The sequence below is a fragment of the Bos indicus x Bos taurus genome, chromosome 29 (genome assembly GCF_003369695.1).
Source record: "Bos indicus x Bos taurus breed Angus x Brahman F1 hybrid chromosome 29, Bos_hybrid_MaternalHap_v2.0, whole genome shotgun sequence".
Lineage (NCBI taxonomy): Eukaryota > Metazoa > Chordata > Mammalia > Artiodactyla > Bovidae > Bos > Bos indicus x Bos taurus.
The window spans coordinates 25,290,785-25,307,279 of NC_040104.1; the positions used below are offsets into that span (position 1 = coordinate 25,290,785).

General features: G+C 44.9%; 1 protein-coding gene across 1 annotated transcript in view; it reads right to left on the reverse strand.

The window, feature by feature from the left end:
* Positions 1-16,183, reverse strand: part of MRGPRX2 (MAS related GPR family member X2) — a 28,264-nt gene extending 12,081 nt beyond the window's left edge. The window contains exon 1 of the mRNA XM_027532530.1: positions 16,046-16,183. The gene's annotated coding sequence lies outside the window, so the exon portion shown is untranslated. The remainder of the gene's footprint in view (positions 1-16,045) is intronic.
* Between the last annotated feature and the right edge of the window lie 312 nt (positions 16,184-16,495).

Genomic DNA, 16,495 nt, shown 5'->3' on the forward strand with positions numbered 1-16,495 from the left:
ATAGTCATCACAGTCACCAGCTTTGCAGGAACAGGTCTCTAAACCTTCCCATTGAAAAAGATTTCTCAAAAGATGGGAGCAGAAGATGAAGTTCTTTGGTACTGCCTAGAATGTCACTGGCTTTACAGAAGATGTTTTTTTCTAATTTGTCTGGAAGTAGGCTGCTATCTCTGTAGTCAGAGCCCTGCACCTGGACACAAGGGTTGACCAGCGGGTTCTGTCTTAGTCCTCATTCCCTGCTTTGCCCTGTTCTTTGTTTGGTGCAGTGGACAAACTGTTCAACGGTCTTTCCTCATGAACACCAGGAACTTAAAAGCTTTAACCTCTATCCCCTTCCTTCCAGTCAACTGTGCTCCAGTATTCCTCCCCTCCAAGATATTAAATATTTATTAAAAGTTTTAAATAGTGAGTGTTTCTTCAAATGTATCCCCATAAAACTAGTGTGTTTTTGTTCAACTTCTCATTTCACCCCTGGTGGCTCAGCAGTGAAGAATCTGTCTGCAATGCAGGAGACCCGGCTTTGATCCCTGGGTCGGGAAGATCCCCAGTGGAACGGAATGGCTACTTACTCCAGTATTCTTGCCTGGAGAATCCCATGGACAGATTAGCTTGATGGGCTACAGACCATGAGGATGCAAAGAGTTGGACATGACTGACTGACTGACTCTTTCTTTCCTGTTTTGCATCTGATCTTCCATTCCTTGAAATACATTCTTCAGAAGTTCCTTTCATGAGAGTCTTTGTGGGGTTAATGCCCTAGTTTTTTTCTGTCTGCAAATGTCATTGTTTCACCCTTATTTTCTGGACGTGGTTTTTTTCAGGCTGGCATCACAGGGTGACAGTCACTGCCCTCCAGCACATTGGAGATCCACTGTCTTTGGCTGCCAATGTTATTCTTGTGAGACTGGCCATCAGTCAAGTTGCCAGTCACTTTCAGTGATCTGCCTTCTTCCTTCCTAAGAGCTTTTCTTTTTTCTCTCATGTGGTACACTGTCATCAAAATGTGTCTAGTGGCTTTCTCTTTATATCACATTCTGGGTTTATGATGTTTCCTGGACTTTAAGATTACTGTCATTTAGTATTTCTGGATGGTTTTCTGCTATTATTTCTTCATAGATTACATAGTGGTTGAGACCACAAACTCTGGAGCCAAGCTACTTGGCGTCTCTATGAGACCTTGGACAAATGTTGTAACTTCTCTGTTTCGGTTTCCTCATGTGTGAAGTGGGGATGATATTATTCCTCATCTATAAAGTGCGGATGACATTATTACCTACCTTTCTTTTTAACTAGGCATTAACCCCACAAAGACTCTCACAAAAGGAACTTCTGAAGAATGTATTTCAAGGAATGGAAGATAAGAGATGCAAAATAGGAAAGAAAGAAAGTTAGTAATGAAATAAAAGTAGGTAGAAAAGGTAAAAAAGAAAGGTTTTCTCGTGAACATTAGTGAGTTAATTGCATAACAGTCTGGTGGCTCAGATGGTAAAGCGTCTGTCTACAATGTGGGAGACCTGGGTTCCATCCCTGAGTTGAGAAGAGCTGCTGGAGAAGGAAATGGCAATCCACTCCAGTACTATTGCCTGGAAAATTCCATGGACAGAGGAGCCTGATACGCTACAGTCTATGGGGTCACAAAGAGTCGGACACGACTGAGCGACTTCACTTTCACTTTCCTTTAGAACAGGGACACATGGTAAATACTATATATTTGCTAGCTTTTATAATCATTTTTATTATTACCTCTTTCTAGAAGTTTCATCCAACACATTTTAGTGTTTCTCTTTCTATTCTCCATATCCCTTAACATCTCTTTCTTGTTTTCTGTCTGTTTGGCTCCTAGGTTCAGTTCAGTTCAGTTCAGTCGCTCAGTCGTGTCCAACTCTTTGCGAACCCCATGAATCCCAGCACGCCAGGCCTCCCTGTCCATCACCATCTCCCGGAGTTCACTCAAACTCACATCCATTGAGTCGGTGATGCCATCCAGCCATCTCATCGTCCATCGTCCCCTTTTCCTCCTGCCCCCAATCCCTCCCAGCATCAGAGTGTTTTCCAATGAGTCAACTCTTTGCATGAGGTGGCCAAAGTACTGGAGTTTCAGCTTTAGCATCATTCCTTCCAAAGAACACCCAGGGCTGATCTCCTTCAGAATGGACTGGTTGGATCTCCTTGCAGTCCAAGGAACTCTCAAGAGTCCTCTCCAACACTACAGTTCAAAAGCATCAATTCTTTGGCGCTCAGCTTTCTTCACAGTCCAACTCGCACATCCATACATGACCACTGGGAAAACCATAGCCTTGACTAGATGGACCTTTGTTGGCAAAGTAATGTCTCTGCTTTTGAATATGCTATCTAGGTTGGTCATAACTTTTCTTCTGCCTTCTTGATAATTTCTACAGGTGGATCTTCTAGGTTTCTAGTCTCTTTTCCTCTGTGTCTAATCTTCTGTTTACAGAAGATTAGACACAGATTTTAAATCCATCCACTGAATTTTAAATTCAATTTTTATATTATTAGTTTCTAGATAATCTGCTTGAGACTCTGTTTCGATATTTGCTTGGTCAGTTTCTGGCCTGGTCTTGATGCTGATTCACCTTGTCAATTCTCTTTTATGTCTGTAACCCTATGAAGCCTAGCAGTCTTAAAACTCTCTATCTGAAAACCCCAGTGCTGGAGTCTGTGTGCCTGACCTTACTGTGTTTCCTCTGTCACTTTGTGATGGTGATTTGCTTCTTTGTGTATTTGTAATTTTAGACTGTTAGCTGCTCACTTTCCTTGGGACTTTATCTGTGGGAATTCTTTCAGGTCTGAATTATAGTTGAGTTCCTCCAGAAAAGAACTTGTGTTTTCTTTTGCTGATGGACTGGGGGAACTTCCCAGCATGGCTCTCATCTCTCAGGATGTCCCCAGAAACCTCACCTGGCATTTGTAGCTCTAGTGAGACCACAGGTCATATGAGTTTGGGCCACAGTCTTTCTTGTGACTACAAATTCTCCAGAGAAAATTTTGGTTTGCCTAGATCCAAGCTTGGTCAAACAATTTCTTGGTGGTTTTATTTTTTACTAATGAGAAATACACTTAGGTTTAGTCTTTTGAGGTCCCAGTTTTTCATGGGGCACCCTTGTTTAACTTCCCAACTTTGGGTTGTCTAAAAACTCTATTTTCTAGCCCTGCTACATCATGCAGAGCTTAAAGTAGCCATAATAGGAAATATCAGTTTCCTTTTGAGAGCCAAGGGGGTTGACTTAAAGAATTTAAGGGAGGAAGTAACTTGATCAGCTCTGTGTTTCAGAAAATCCTCTCAGGCTACTGAGAGGAGAATATAGAGAATATAGATGAAAATACAAATCTCTAGTTAGACTTCTATATGGAAACAACTGCATGAATACTCAGATTCATGCACACAAAGTATCCAACTATTTATGCTGTTTTGTAACATGTAATGTATTTCCAGTTAGATCCTTTTAATTGTGGAATCTGTTTTGTCCTAATCCCTTATCTTTAAAATGAGATGCTTTCTAGCTGTGATGAATCTAAAATGAAAATCTTTGGTACCTGTGGAGGCTTCTTCATGTACCCTCCTCTCTCCTTGGATTTGTTTTGTACCAAAGAGACTGGAGACCTCAGATGGGAATCTCTGACAGGCCAAGCTTCATCCCGGGATGACTCACATCCATTAGGGCCTTAATGGTTCCCAGAGGCTCCCCTTTCCGTAACTGTGATACGCTCAGCAATCTAGGCCCCTATCCACAGCCCTAAAGTTTATGTTAGAATTCTTTCCATTAGAATTGAGAATGCAGGCGAGTGTCATTTACAGAGTCCCTATAAAGGACAGTTTTGTTGGGGAGTATGTGTTGGGGGGAGGGTGTGTGTGCATGTGTAGCTGATTTTACTACTTGAACTTGCACAGATATATATTTTGGAAGAGGGGGGCTCATCCCTGGTCTCATTCCATGCCATGCAGTTATTACCAGCCACCGAAAGCCAAGCAGATACAATGAAACCAGGAGAGGGGAAATATCCTGATGATGTCATTTGGACTCTGGATCCCACTGTTTCTGGAGCCAGCCTCTCTTGCCAGCTCCAGGAATAGTTATTTGAACCAATAATGTCCCATAATGAATCTTATTTCTGTCTGCCCTCTGCTCACACAGCCACAGATATGTCCATATTAAAGCTTTTATCACACTGTACTTTAAGCATCTGAGGACACGATTCTCTCCTGTTGTACTACGAGGTCTTTGAGAAGAATGAACACATCTTTGAGTCCCAGGGCCTGCAGTAGTGCCTGACCCAATGCTCAGCAATTTTTTTTTTTTTTTTTACTAGAAATGCATGCATTTGTGCCTGAAAGCATGAGTGAATTAGTGATTGAATAGACAAGTTGGAGAGATGAGAATTGGGAAGTGATTCTGGGCAGAGAACTTTAAAGGCTTCACTGTGAGGAACATCTGACAGTGGAGAAGCAAGCCAAAATGAAGGCAAAGAATATTTGACAGGTTAAGTGAAGTCGCTCAGTCGTACTCTTTGCGACCCCATGGACTGTGGCCTATCAGGCTCCTTTGTCCATGGTATTTTCCAGGCAAGAATGTTGGAGTGGATTGTCATTTCCTTCTCCAGGGGATCTTCCTGACCCAGGAATCGAACCCAGGTCTCCTGCATTGCAGGCAGATGCTTTACCATCTGAGCCACTACTTTAAAATGCACCCAACATGAGACTTCCCTGGTGGTCCAGTGGCTAAGACTTCCATTCCCAATACAGGGGGCCAGGGTTTGATCCCTGATCAGGGAACTAGATCTCATATGCTACAACTAAGACCCGGTGCAGCCAAATAAATAAATATATTAAAAATAATAAAATGTACCCAACAGGTAAGAAGCCCAGCCCTGTGGGAAGTAGAATGTACCTGGAGTTGGCTTACATTAGTTTCCAAGTCCTGTACTATTTGGGAAGCAGTGTATTGCGAGAGTGAGGACCAGGCCACTGTGAATGCAGAGAATCCCAGGGGTGTCCAAGAAAGTGGAAACAGAATGTGCTGGACTTGGGGGTGGGGACAGTTTCTGGGTTGCAAGATCCTTTCTATAAAAACCTTTTTGGAGGGTGGGCTTTGCCAATCTTGGCTGTTCTTGACCAGGGATGGAGGACCATGAGTGCATAATCAGAATGACCCTTGGTGGCCCTGCCTTGGGATGCTGGATCAAGGTTAGTCTGAACTGGTAGGATGGAGGGAGAAACAGTTGCAAGGCTTCAGGGAAGGAAAGAGGCTTCAGTAAGCTGGGGAGAGCTTGAGGAGGGCAGGAGGTCTGGGACTCCCTCGTGAGAACTGACGTGATCCTTGCATAGGGAATCACACAGCTTCTCAGACTCTTGGTAACACCAGGTAAGGCAGCAGGTGTGAAGAGCCCTTCTCCTGGGCGATCCGAGCCAGAGGACCCGAAGTCTCCTACAGAGTCAGGGGCTGCAGGAAGGGCCTCCTGCTTCAAGGCAGCTATGAGCTGACTTTCTACTGAAGTAGAGGAGAAAGAAGGCTTATTGAATTCTTTTCTTCCCATTCCTTTGTCTTTTACGTCCATCTGTGCTTGCTCATTCAAGGGTTAGGCTCCTCCGAAAGTCAGCGAATCATGGAGACAGGAGCCCTAGGGCTCCTGAGCAGCGGTGTGGTTGGGGAAGCCTATGGCCAAAATCATCTCAGTGGGGAGAGCCAGCTCCTGTCTGGTCCTTCATTCCATGTCCTTCCAGCCGTCAGTGATTCAGATCTGCTGTCAGGTAACACTGGCTGGGGATTCTAGAAATGAAAAAGTTGGGACAATCAGTGCTCTAATTTTCCTCATTTGGAATTTCTTTTTCCTCCGAGCATCATGTAAATTCATCCACAGGTATTTATTGAATGGCTGCTTTGTGCAGGGCACTCTCGTGGACCCTGCTTATAAGGAGTGAACATCACATAGTAAAGTCCTCAATTGAGTCCAGTTCAATGGCTCAGCCATATCCAACTCTTTGTGACCCCATGCCAGACTTCCCTGTCCATCACCAACTCCTGGAGCTTGCTCAAACTCATGTCCATCAAGTCGGTGATGCTATCCAACCATCTCATCCTCTGTCGTCCCTTTCTCTTCCTGCTGTCAGTCTTTCCCATCAGGGTCTTCTCCAGTGAGTCAATTCTTCGCATCAGGTGGCCAAAGTATTGGACTTTCAGCTTCAGCATCAGTCCTTCCAGTGAATATTCAGGACTGATTTCCTTTAGGATGGGCTGGTTTGATCTCCTTGCGGTCCAAGGGACCTCAAGAGTCTTCTCCAACACCACAATTCAATAGCATCAATTCTTTGGCACTCAGCTTTCTTTATAGTCCAACTCTCACATCCATATATGACTACTGGAAAAACCATAGCTTTGACTAGACAAACCTTTGTTGGCAAAGTAATGTCTCTGCTTTTTAATATGATGTCTAGGTTGGTCATCGCTTTCCTTCCAAGAAGCAAGTGTCTTTTAATTTCATGGCTGCAATAACCATCTGCAGTGATTTTGGAGCCCCCCAAAATAAAGTCTATCATGGGTTCCATTGTTTCCCTGTCTATTTGCCATGAACTGATGGGACCAGATGCCATGATCTTAGTTTTCTGAATATTGCAATGGCACCCCACTCCAGTACTCTTGCCTGGAAAATCCCATGGATGGAGGAGCCTGGTAGGCTGCAGTCCATGGGGTCGCTAGGAGTCGGACATGACTGAGTGACTTCACTTTCACTTTTCACTTTCCTGCATCGGAGAAGGAAATGGCAACCCACTCCAGTGTTCTTGCCTGGAGAATCCCAGGGATGGGGGAGCCTGGTGGGCTGCCATCTCTGGGGTCGCACAGAGTCAGACATGACTGAAGTGACTTAGCAACAGCAGCAGCAGCCAACATTTTCACTCTCCTCTTTCATCAAGAGACTCTAGTTCTTCACCTTCTGCCATAAGGGTGGTATCATCAGCATATTTGAGGTTATTGATATTTCTCCCGGCAATCTTGATTCCAGCTTGTGCTTCATCCAGCCCAGCGTTTCTCATGATGTTCTCTGCATATAAGTTAAATAGCAAGGGTGACAATATACAGCCTTGATGTACTCCTTTCACGATTTGGAACCAGTCTGTTGTTCCATGTCCAGTTCTAATTCCTGACCTGCATACAGATTTCTCAGGAGGCAGGTCAGTGGTCTGGTATTCCCATCTCTTTCAGAATTTTCCAGTTTGTTGTGGTCCGCACAGTCAAAGGCTTTGGCATGGTCAACAAAGCAGAAGTAGATGTTTTTCTGGGACTCTCTTGCTTTTTCTATGATGCAGCAGATGTTGGCAATTTGATCTCTGGTTCCTCTGCCTTTTCTAAATCCAGCTTGAACATTTGGAATTTTGTGGTTCACATACTGTTGAAGCCTGGCTTGGAGAATTTTGAGCGTTACTTTTCTAGTGTGTGAGGTGAGGGCAGTTTTGCAGTAGTTTGAACATTCTTTGGCATTGTCTTTCTTTGGGATTGGAATGAAAACTGACCTTTACCAGTGCAGTGGCCACTGCTGAGTTTTCCAAATTTGCTGGCATATTGAGTACAGCACTTTCTTAGCATCATCTTTTAGGGTTTGAAATAGCTCAACTGGAATTCCATCACCTCCACTAGCTTTGTTCATAGTGATGCCTCCTAAGGCCCACTTGACTTCACATTCCAGGATGTCTGGCTCTAGGTGAGTGATCACACCATCGTGATTATCTGGGTCGTGAAGATCTTTTTTGAACTTCTCACAGAAGTTCTTCTGTGTATTCTTTTTTTTTTTTTTCTTCTGTGTATTCTTGACACCTCTTCTTAATATCTTCTGCTTCTGTTAGGTCCATACCCTTTCTGTCCTTTATTGTGCCCATCTTTTCATGAAATGTTCCCTTGGTATCCCTGATTTTCTTGATGAGATCTCTAGTCTTTCCCATTCTGTTGTCCTAGTGTTTGTTATATTATGGAGACATGTGTGTGTGTAGTTAGTAGGCTTGGATTAACTCAGTGCTACTCTGGTTGATTTTTCCTGTTTGATCTGATCGTTTTCAATCAGTGACAAGAAGATTCCAATGCATTTGCTCATTTTTGTGTGTGTTCTAAAAAAGGTCCCTGACTGTGAATCCAACCACTCTGGGCTGCCTGAGTACTCTGGCCCTAGAGGAGTTCTCTGATGGCTTCCACTCTAGCCCCAGGGGATCTCTAAAACGAGGACCCCTTCTGATGGCTTTCCAGGGGGCCTGGGCCTGGGCTCTGCTGACTAGCTCATCGTCATAGTGGTCGAGGGTCAGATGCAGTGGGCTTCTCCTGCACTGTCCTCTCCCAATGGCCTCCTCCTTTCCCATAACCTCTCTGAGCCTTTACCCATGAAGTCTTGGATGAAAATTGTGCTCCTAGAGCTCCGCCTTGTCATCTGGGCCACCTTCTTCTGCACTCTGGCCCCTGTCAGCCTCAAGTGCTGCCTCTCTGAGGTCCTCCTCTTCTGGCTACCCTGTCACTCAAGCCCGGGACTCATTACTGTCGTGTGTCCTGAGTGTCTGTTTCTGCTGGTGGCTGTTTTCAGAGCAGGGCAGCTGTAATCTGCACAGCTCCCTCGCTTCTGGGTGCCCAGAGCCAGAGCTTGTGTGTGTGCGTGTGTGCGTGCACACGCATGTGTGCGCATCCAGCCTCAGCCTGGCAAGCTCTCTGTGGCCATGTGGCTCTGTCCCCATCTTACCTCTGTGGCCCACCCCTAAGCATGGCTATGTTCCTTGTATGGTGGATGGATATGTACTGTGGTGAGAGCAGAATCTATCTTGTCTTGGGATCTTCGGTCCTGAGTAAACAGCAGCGCCCCCTACTTCTTCACATGCTATCTTACGTCATCAATGCAATCTATGAGATCCAATAATACGCTGTTTATGAGATATTAATTTAAAACCTAAGGATAGAAAGAGATTAAAAGAAATGGAAAAAGATTCACCAGGTAAACAATAACAAAAGATAATGTAGTTATATTAGTCTTTATGGTTATAAGGAGCCTTTTATTATAAAATGATTATTTTTGTATTAGTAGAAAAATATTTAAAACATAACTTTTATGGGATGGGGAGGGAGGTGGGAGTGGGGTTCAGGATGGGGAACACATGTAAACCCATGGCTGATTCATATCAATGTATGGCAAAAACCACTACAATATTGTAATTAGCCTCCAACTAAAATAAATAAATTAAAAACTAATAATAAATTAATTAAATGGAAAAAACATAACTTTTAAAAAGAACCATTTATAACATCAAAAATGTTATTAGGAATAAATCTAAAGCAAAGCATATACAACCCTCTATGTAGAAACAAACAAACAAACAAAACAATTTTGAATGACATTAAAGATTATCCAAGTAAATACTGTTCATGTTCATGCACAGGAAAATCTAATATTATAAAGATATGAATTCTCTTTATTTTCTCTACTACATATTCACTGCAACTCCAATAAAAATCTCAATAGAATTATGTGAAGCTTGATAAACTGATTTTTAAATTTAAAAAGAAACATAAAAAATAGATAATATGCTTAGGAAAAAGAAGCTTAAGGTGGGGGACCTGTACTTAAGTATAAAGCTGTAGCAGTTAAGACTATATGGTACAGACCTAGAGAGAGACAGATTGATCAGTGGATTGCAAAGGACAGCCCAGAAAGATTCACTCAAATACCAAACTGAAGTATAGTAGAACTAGCATGGGAACTTAATGGGTAAAGGAGGAACTTTTTATTAAATAAAGCCAAGAAAAACTGTTATTGTAGCAGAGGGGGTTTTTTGGTGTCCACCAAAATAAATAATAAAATGTCTTACTCAAGGTCACACTTTAGATAAATGATTCTGACCCTTTACTTCTGTATTTGGAAGGAATGATGCTAAAGCTAAAACTCTAGTATTTTGGCCATCTCATGCGAAGAGTTGACTCATTGGAAAAGACTCTAATGCTGGGAGGGATTAGGGGCAGGAGGAAAAGGGGACGACAGAGGATGAGATGGCTGGATGGCATCCCTGACTCCATTGACGTGAGTCTGAGTGAACTCTGGGAGTTGGTGATGGACAGGGAGGCCTGGCGTGCTGCAATTCATGGGGTCGCAAAGAGTTGGACACGACTGAGCGACTATATTGAACTGAACTGAATCCTCATCATGTGATCTTCAAGAAGCTACTTAACTCCCTTGGGTCTGTACCTTATCATTCATAAAATAGGAACAACATCTGCCTGCTGTTATTCTTAGGGATGTCGAAGCAGGGAGAAGCAAAAAGCAAGTTTTTAACATTTTGGTTTTTGAAGTATCACATCTGATGAAGTCACAGAAAAGAAATGTGACATTCCTCACGGCGCCACTAGGTGACAGTCGATAATTATTGTGAGGCTCGTGTTACCCTTGACCGGCCAGCAGAGGGCTCACATCCATGAAGTCTGGAAAGAGGTCCAGATTAAATAGGATGGCAAAGGGGCTCATGTTGCTTCTGGATGGTTATTCATGGATGGCAGTGAGCTATTCCTGCCAGTTTAGGGCAGTGTCTATGAAATAAACCTCTGGAATGGTTATTCCCGGTCTCCAATCCTGGATCTAAGGATTACTAACTTAAATTTGCTACTAGTTGACTACAAGGAGGTCCAACCAGTCCATTCTAAAGGAGACTAGTCCTGGGTGTTCTTTGGAAGGAATGATGCTAAAGCTGAAACTCCAGTACTTTGGCCACCTCATGCGAAGAGCTGACTCATTGGAAAAGACTCTGATGCTGGGAGGGATTAGGGGCAGGAGGAAAAGGGGACGACAGATTAGATAGCTGGATGGCATCACTGACTCGATGGACGTGAGTTTGAGTGAACTCGGGGAGTTGGTGATGGACAGAGAGGCCTGGCGTGCTGCAATTCATGGGGTCGCAAAGAGTCGGACACGACTGAGCGACTGTATTGAACTGAACTGAAACCTCATCATGTGGTCTTCAAGAAGCTACTTAACTCCCTTGGGTCTGTATCTTATCATTCATAAAATAGGAATAACATCTGCCTGCAGTTATTCTTAGAGATGTCGAAGCAGGGAGAAGCAAAAAGCAAGTTTTTAACATTTTGGTTTTTGAAGTATCACATCTGATGAAATCAAAGAAAAGAAATGTGACATTCCTCACGGCGCCACTAGGTGGCAGTCGATGATTATTGTGGGGCTCGTGTTACCCTTGACCGGCCAGCAGGGGGCTCACGTTCATGAAGTCTGGAAAGAGGTCCAGATTAAATAGGATGGCAAAGGGGCTCATGTTGCTTCTGGATGGTTATTCATGGATGGCAGTGAGCTATTCCTGCCAGTTTAGGGCAGTGTCTATGAAATCAACCTCTGGAATGGTTATTCCCGGTCTCCAATCCTGGATCTAAGGATTACTAACTTAAATTTGCTACTAGTTGACTACAAGGAGATCCAACCAGTCCATTCTAAAGGAGATCAGCCCTGGGATTTCTTTGGAAGCAATGATGCTAAAGCTGAAACTCCAGTACTTTGGCCACCTCATGCGAAGAGTTGACTCATTGGAAAAGACTCTGATACTGGGAGGGACTGGGGACAGGAGGAAAAGGGGACGACAGAGGATGAGATGGCTGGATGGCATCACCGACTCAATGGACGTGAGTTTGAGTGAACTCCAGGAGTTGGTGATAGACAGGAAGGCCTGGCATGCTGCGATTCATGGGGTCGCAAAGAGTCGGACACGACTGAGCAACTGAACTGAACTGAAGTTGCTTAACCTCACTGACCCTCAGTTTCCTCACATGTGAGATGGTTGTGTCCCCTTATAGGGTTGTTGCAAGGTCCTCAAACACAGGTTAGTGCTCAGCACAGGAGAAAAGCCCTAGGAATGTCAGGAACGTACTTATCTTGGTCTCCATCATCAACATTATTATCGAATTCCTTTCCCACAACTTCAGAGCCTCTGAAGCTTGGCCTGAAATCCAATCCCCCAAGGGCAACAGAGTCTGGAGCTGCTCAGGCTATGTCTGCCCCTGTGAGTCTTTGGGGCAGAGCAGCAGGCCAGACCCGGCTCCTCAGGCAGAGTGAGTTTCCACTGCTGTTGCTGCCTCTGTTAGAGTAGATACATTGTGTAAACATGGGCTGTAAAGAGGTAGAGGATTGTCATGTGCTGTACTGAGCTTAGTCTCTCAGTCATGTCTGACTCTTTGCGATCCCACGGACTGTAGACTGCAGGGCTCCTCTGTCCATAGCGATTCTCCAGCAAGAATACAGGAGTGTGTTGCCATGCCCTCTTCCAGGGGATCTTCCCTACCTAGGGATCCAACCCAGGTCTCCTGCATTGCAGGCAGATTCTTTACCATCTGAGCCACCAGGGAATCCCCCAAAAGGACTGTTATAGCTGATGAAATTCTCTTAGCTCTCACAGGGTCATTGGATGAGGCACATGGCCCTGGGGTCCCCACAGAGACCAGCTCCCTTCCACGGCTTTCTAGCTCCACTCATTCACTCACTTCAGTGGCTCAGTCATGTCTGACTCTTTGCAACCCCATGAACCGCAGCATGCCAGGCCTCCATGTCCATCACCAACTCCCGGAGTTCACCCAAACCCGTGTCCATTGAATCAGTGATGCAATCCGGCCTCTGTCATCCCCTTCTCCTCCTGCTCTCAATCTTTCCCAGCATCAGGGTCTTTTCAAATGAGTCAGCTCTTCCCATCAGGTGGCCAAAGTATTGGAGTTTCAGTTTCAACACCAGTCCTTCAAAAGAAAACCCAGGACTGATTTCCTTTATGATGGACTGGTTGGATCTCCTTGCAGTCCAAGGGACTCTCAAGAGTCTTCTCCAACACCACAGTTCCAAAGCATCAATTCTTCAGCACTCAGCTTTGTTTATAGTTCAACTCTCACATCCATACATGACCACAGGAAAAACCATAGCCTTGACTAGATGGACCTTTGTTGACAAAGTAATGTCTCTGCTTTTCAATATGCTGTGTACGTTGGTCATAACTTTCCTTCCAAGGAGAAAGTGTCTTTTAATTTCATGGCTGCAATCACCATCTTCAGTGATTTTGGAGCCCAGAAAAATAAAGTCAGGCAGTGTTTACACTGTTTCCCCATCTATTTTCCATGAAGTGATGGGACCGGATGCCATGATTTTAGTTTTCTGAATGTTGAGCTTTAAGCCAACTTTTTCACTCTCCTCTTTCACTTTCATCAAAAGGACCTTTAGTTCTTCACTTTCTGCCATAAGGGTGGTGTCATCTGCATATCGGAGGTTATTGATATTTCTTCCAGCGATCTTGATTCCAGCTTGTGCTTCCTCCAGCCCAGCATTTCTCATGATGTATTCTGCATATAAGTTAAATAAGCAGGGTGACAATATATAGCCCTGATGTACTCCTTTACCTATTTGGAACCAGTCTGTTGTTCCATGTCCAGTTCTAACTGTTGCTTCCTGACTTGCATACAGGTTTCTCAAGAGGCAGGTCAGGTGGTCTGGTATTCCCATCTCTTTCAGAATTTTCCACAGTTTATTGTGATCCACACAGTCAAAGGCTTTGGTACAGTCAATAAAGCAGAAATAGATGTTTTTCTGGAACTCTTTTGCCTTTTCGATGATCTATCAGATGTTGGCAATTTGATCTTTTGTTCCTCTGCCTTTTCTAAAACCAACTTGAACATCTGGAAGTTCACCGTTCACGTATTGCTGAAGCCTGGCTTGGAGAATTTTAAGCATTACTTTACTAGCGTGTGAGATGAGTGCAACTGTGCAGTAGTTTGAGCATTCTTTGGCATTGCCTTTCTTTGGGAATCTTGGGCTCTTCCCTGGTGGCTCAGATGGTAAAGCATCTGCCTACAGTGCAGGAGACTTGGGATCAATCCCTGGGGTGGGAAGATCCCTTGGAGAAGGAAATGGAAAACCACTCCAGAACTCTTGCCTGGAAAACCCCATGGACAGAGGAGCCTGGTAGGCTAAGTCCATGAGGTCGCAAAGAGTCGGACATGACTGAGCAACTTCACTTTTCACTTTCTTTGGGAATAGAATGAAAACTGACTTTTACCAGTCCTGTGGCCACTGCTGAGTTTTCCAAATTTGCTAGCATATTGAGTGCAGCACTTTCACAGCATCATCTTTCAGGATTTGAAATAGCTCAACTGGAATTCCATCACCTCCACTGGCTTTGTTCATAGTGATGCTTCCTAAGGCCCACTTGAATTCACATCCCAGGATGTCTGGCTCTAGGTGAGTGATCACACCATCGTGATTGTATGGGTCATGAAGATCTTTTTTGTACAGTTCTTCTGTGTATTCTTGCCATCTCTTCTTAATATCTTCTCTTCTGCTAGGTCCCTACCATTTCTGTCCTTTGCATGAAATGTTTGCATGAAATGTTCCCTTGGTATCTCTAATTTTCTTGAAGAGATCTCTAGTCTTTCCCATTCTGTTGTTTTCCTCTATTTTTTTGCATTGATCACTGAGGAAGGCTTTCTTGTCTCTCCTTGCTATTCTTTGGAACTCTGCATTCAAATGGGTATATCTTTCCTTTTCTACTTTGCTTTTCACTTCTTTTCACAGCTATTTGTAAGGTCTCCTCAGACAGCCATTTTGCTTTTTTGCATTTCTTTTCCTTGAGGATGGTCTTGATTCCTGTCTCCTGTACAATGTCACAAACCTCTGTCCATAGTTCATCAGGCACTGTCTACCAGATCTAGTCCCTTAAATCTATTTCTTACTTCCACTATATAGTCATAAGGGATTTTATTTAGGTCATACCTGAATGGTCTAGTGGGTTTCTCCACTTTCTTCAATTTCACTCAGATTTTGGCCATAAGGAGTTCATGATCTGAGCCACAGTCAGCTCCGGGTCTTGTTTTTGCTGACTCTATAGAGCTTCTCCATTTTCGGCTATAAAGAATATAATCAATTTGATTTCAATGTTGACCATCTGGTGATGCCCATGTGTAGAGTCTTGTGTTGTTGGAAGAGGGTGTTTGCTATGACCAGTGCGTTCTCTTGGCAGACATCTACTAGCCTTTGCCCTGCTTCATTCTGTATTCCAAAGCCAAATTTGCCTATTACTCCAGGTGTTTCTTGACTTCCTACTTTTGCATTCCAGTCCCCTATAATGAAAAGGACATCTTTTTTGGGTGTTGTTCTAGATGGTCTTGTAGGTCTTCATAGAACTGTTCAACTTCAGCTTCTTCAGTGTTACTGGTCGGGGCATAGACTTGGATTACCGTGATATTGAATGGTTTGCCTTGGAAACGAACAGAGATCATTCTGTCATTTTTGAGATAGCATCCAAGTACTGCATTTCGGACTCTTTTGTTGACTGTGAGGGCTATTCCATTTCTTCTAAGGGATTCCTGCCCACAGTATTAGATATAATGGTCATCTGAGGTAAATTCACCCGTTCCAGTCCTTCTTAGTTCGCTGATTCCTAGAATGTTGCCATTCACTCTTGCCATCTCCTGTTTGACCACTTCCAATTTGCCTTGATTCATGGACCTGACATTCCAGGTTCCTATACAATATTGCTCTTTACAGCATCAGACCTTGCTCTATCACCAGTCACATCCACAACTGAGTGTTGTTTTTGCTTTGGTTCCATCCCTTCATTCTTTCTGGAGTTATTTCTCCACTGATCTCCAGTAGCATATTGGGCACCTACCGACCTGAGGAGTTCCTTTTTCAGTATCCTATCATTTTGCCTTTTCATACTGTTCATGGGGTTCTCAAGGCAAGAATACTGAAGTGGTTTGCCATTCCCTTCTCCAGTGGACCACATTCTGTCAGACCTCTCCACCATGACCCTTTAGTCTCGGGTGGCCCCACAGGGCATGGCTTAGTTTCATTGAGTTAGACAAGGCTGTGGTCCGTGTGATCAGATTGGCTAGTTGTCTGTGATTGTGGTTTCAGTGTGTTTGCCCTCTGATGCTGTCTGGCAACACCCACCATCTTACTTGGGTTTCTCTTACCTTGGACGTGGGGTATCTCTTCACGGCTGCTCCAGCAAAGCGCAGCCGCTGCTCCTTACCTTGGACGTGGGGTAGCTCCTCTTGACCGCTGCCTCTGACTTTGGACGTGGGGTAGCTCCTCTTGGGCTCCTCTCTACCGACGTCTCTGACCTTGAGCTCCCCGGCCGCGCTTCTGCGCCGTCGCAGCCGCCGCGCTTCTGCGCCGTCGCAGCCGCCGCGCTTCTGCGCCGTCGCAGCCGCCGCGCTTCTGCGCCGTCGCAGCCGCCGCGCTTCTGCGCCGTCGCAGCCGCCGCGCTTCTGCGCCGTCGCAGCCGCCGCGCTTCTGCGCCGTCGCAGCCGCCGCGCTTCTGCGCCGTCGCAGCCGCCGCGCTTCTGCGCCGTCGCAGCCGCCGCGCTTCTGCGCCGTCGCAGCCGCCGCGCTTCTGCGCCGTCGCAGCCGCCGCGCTTCTGCGCCGTCGCAGCCGCCGCGCTTCTGCGCCGTCGCAGCCGCCGCGCTTCTGCGCCGTCGC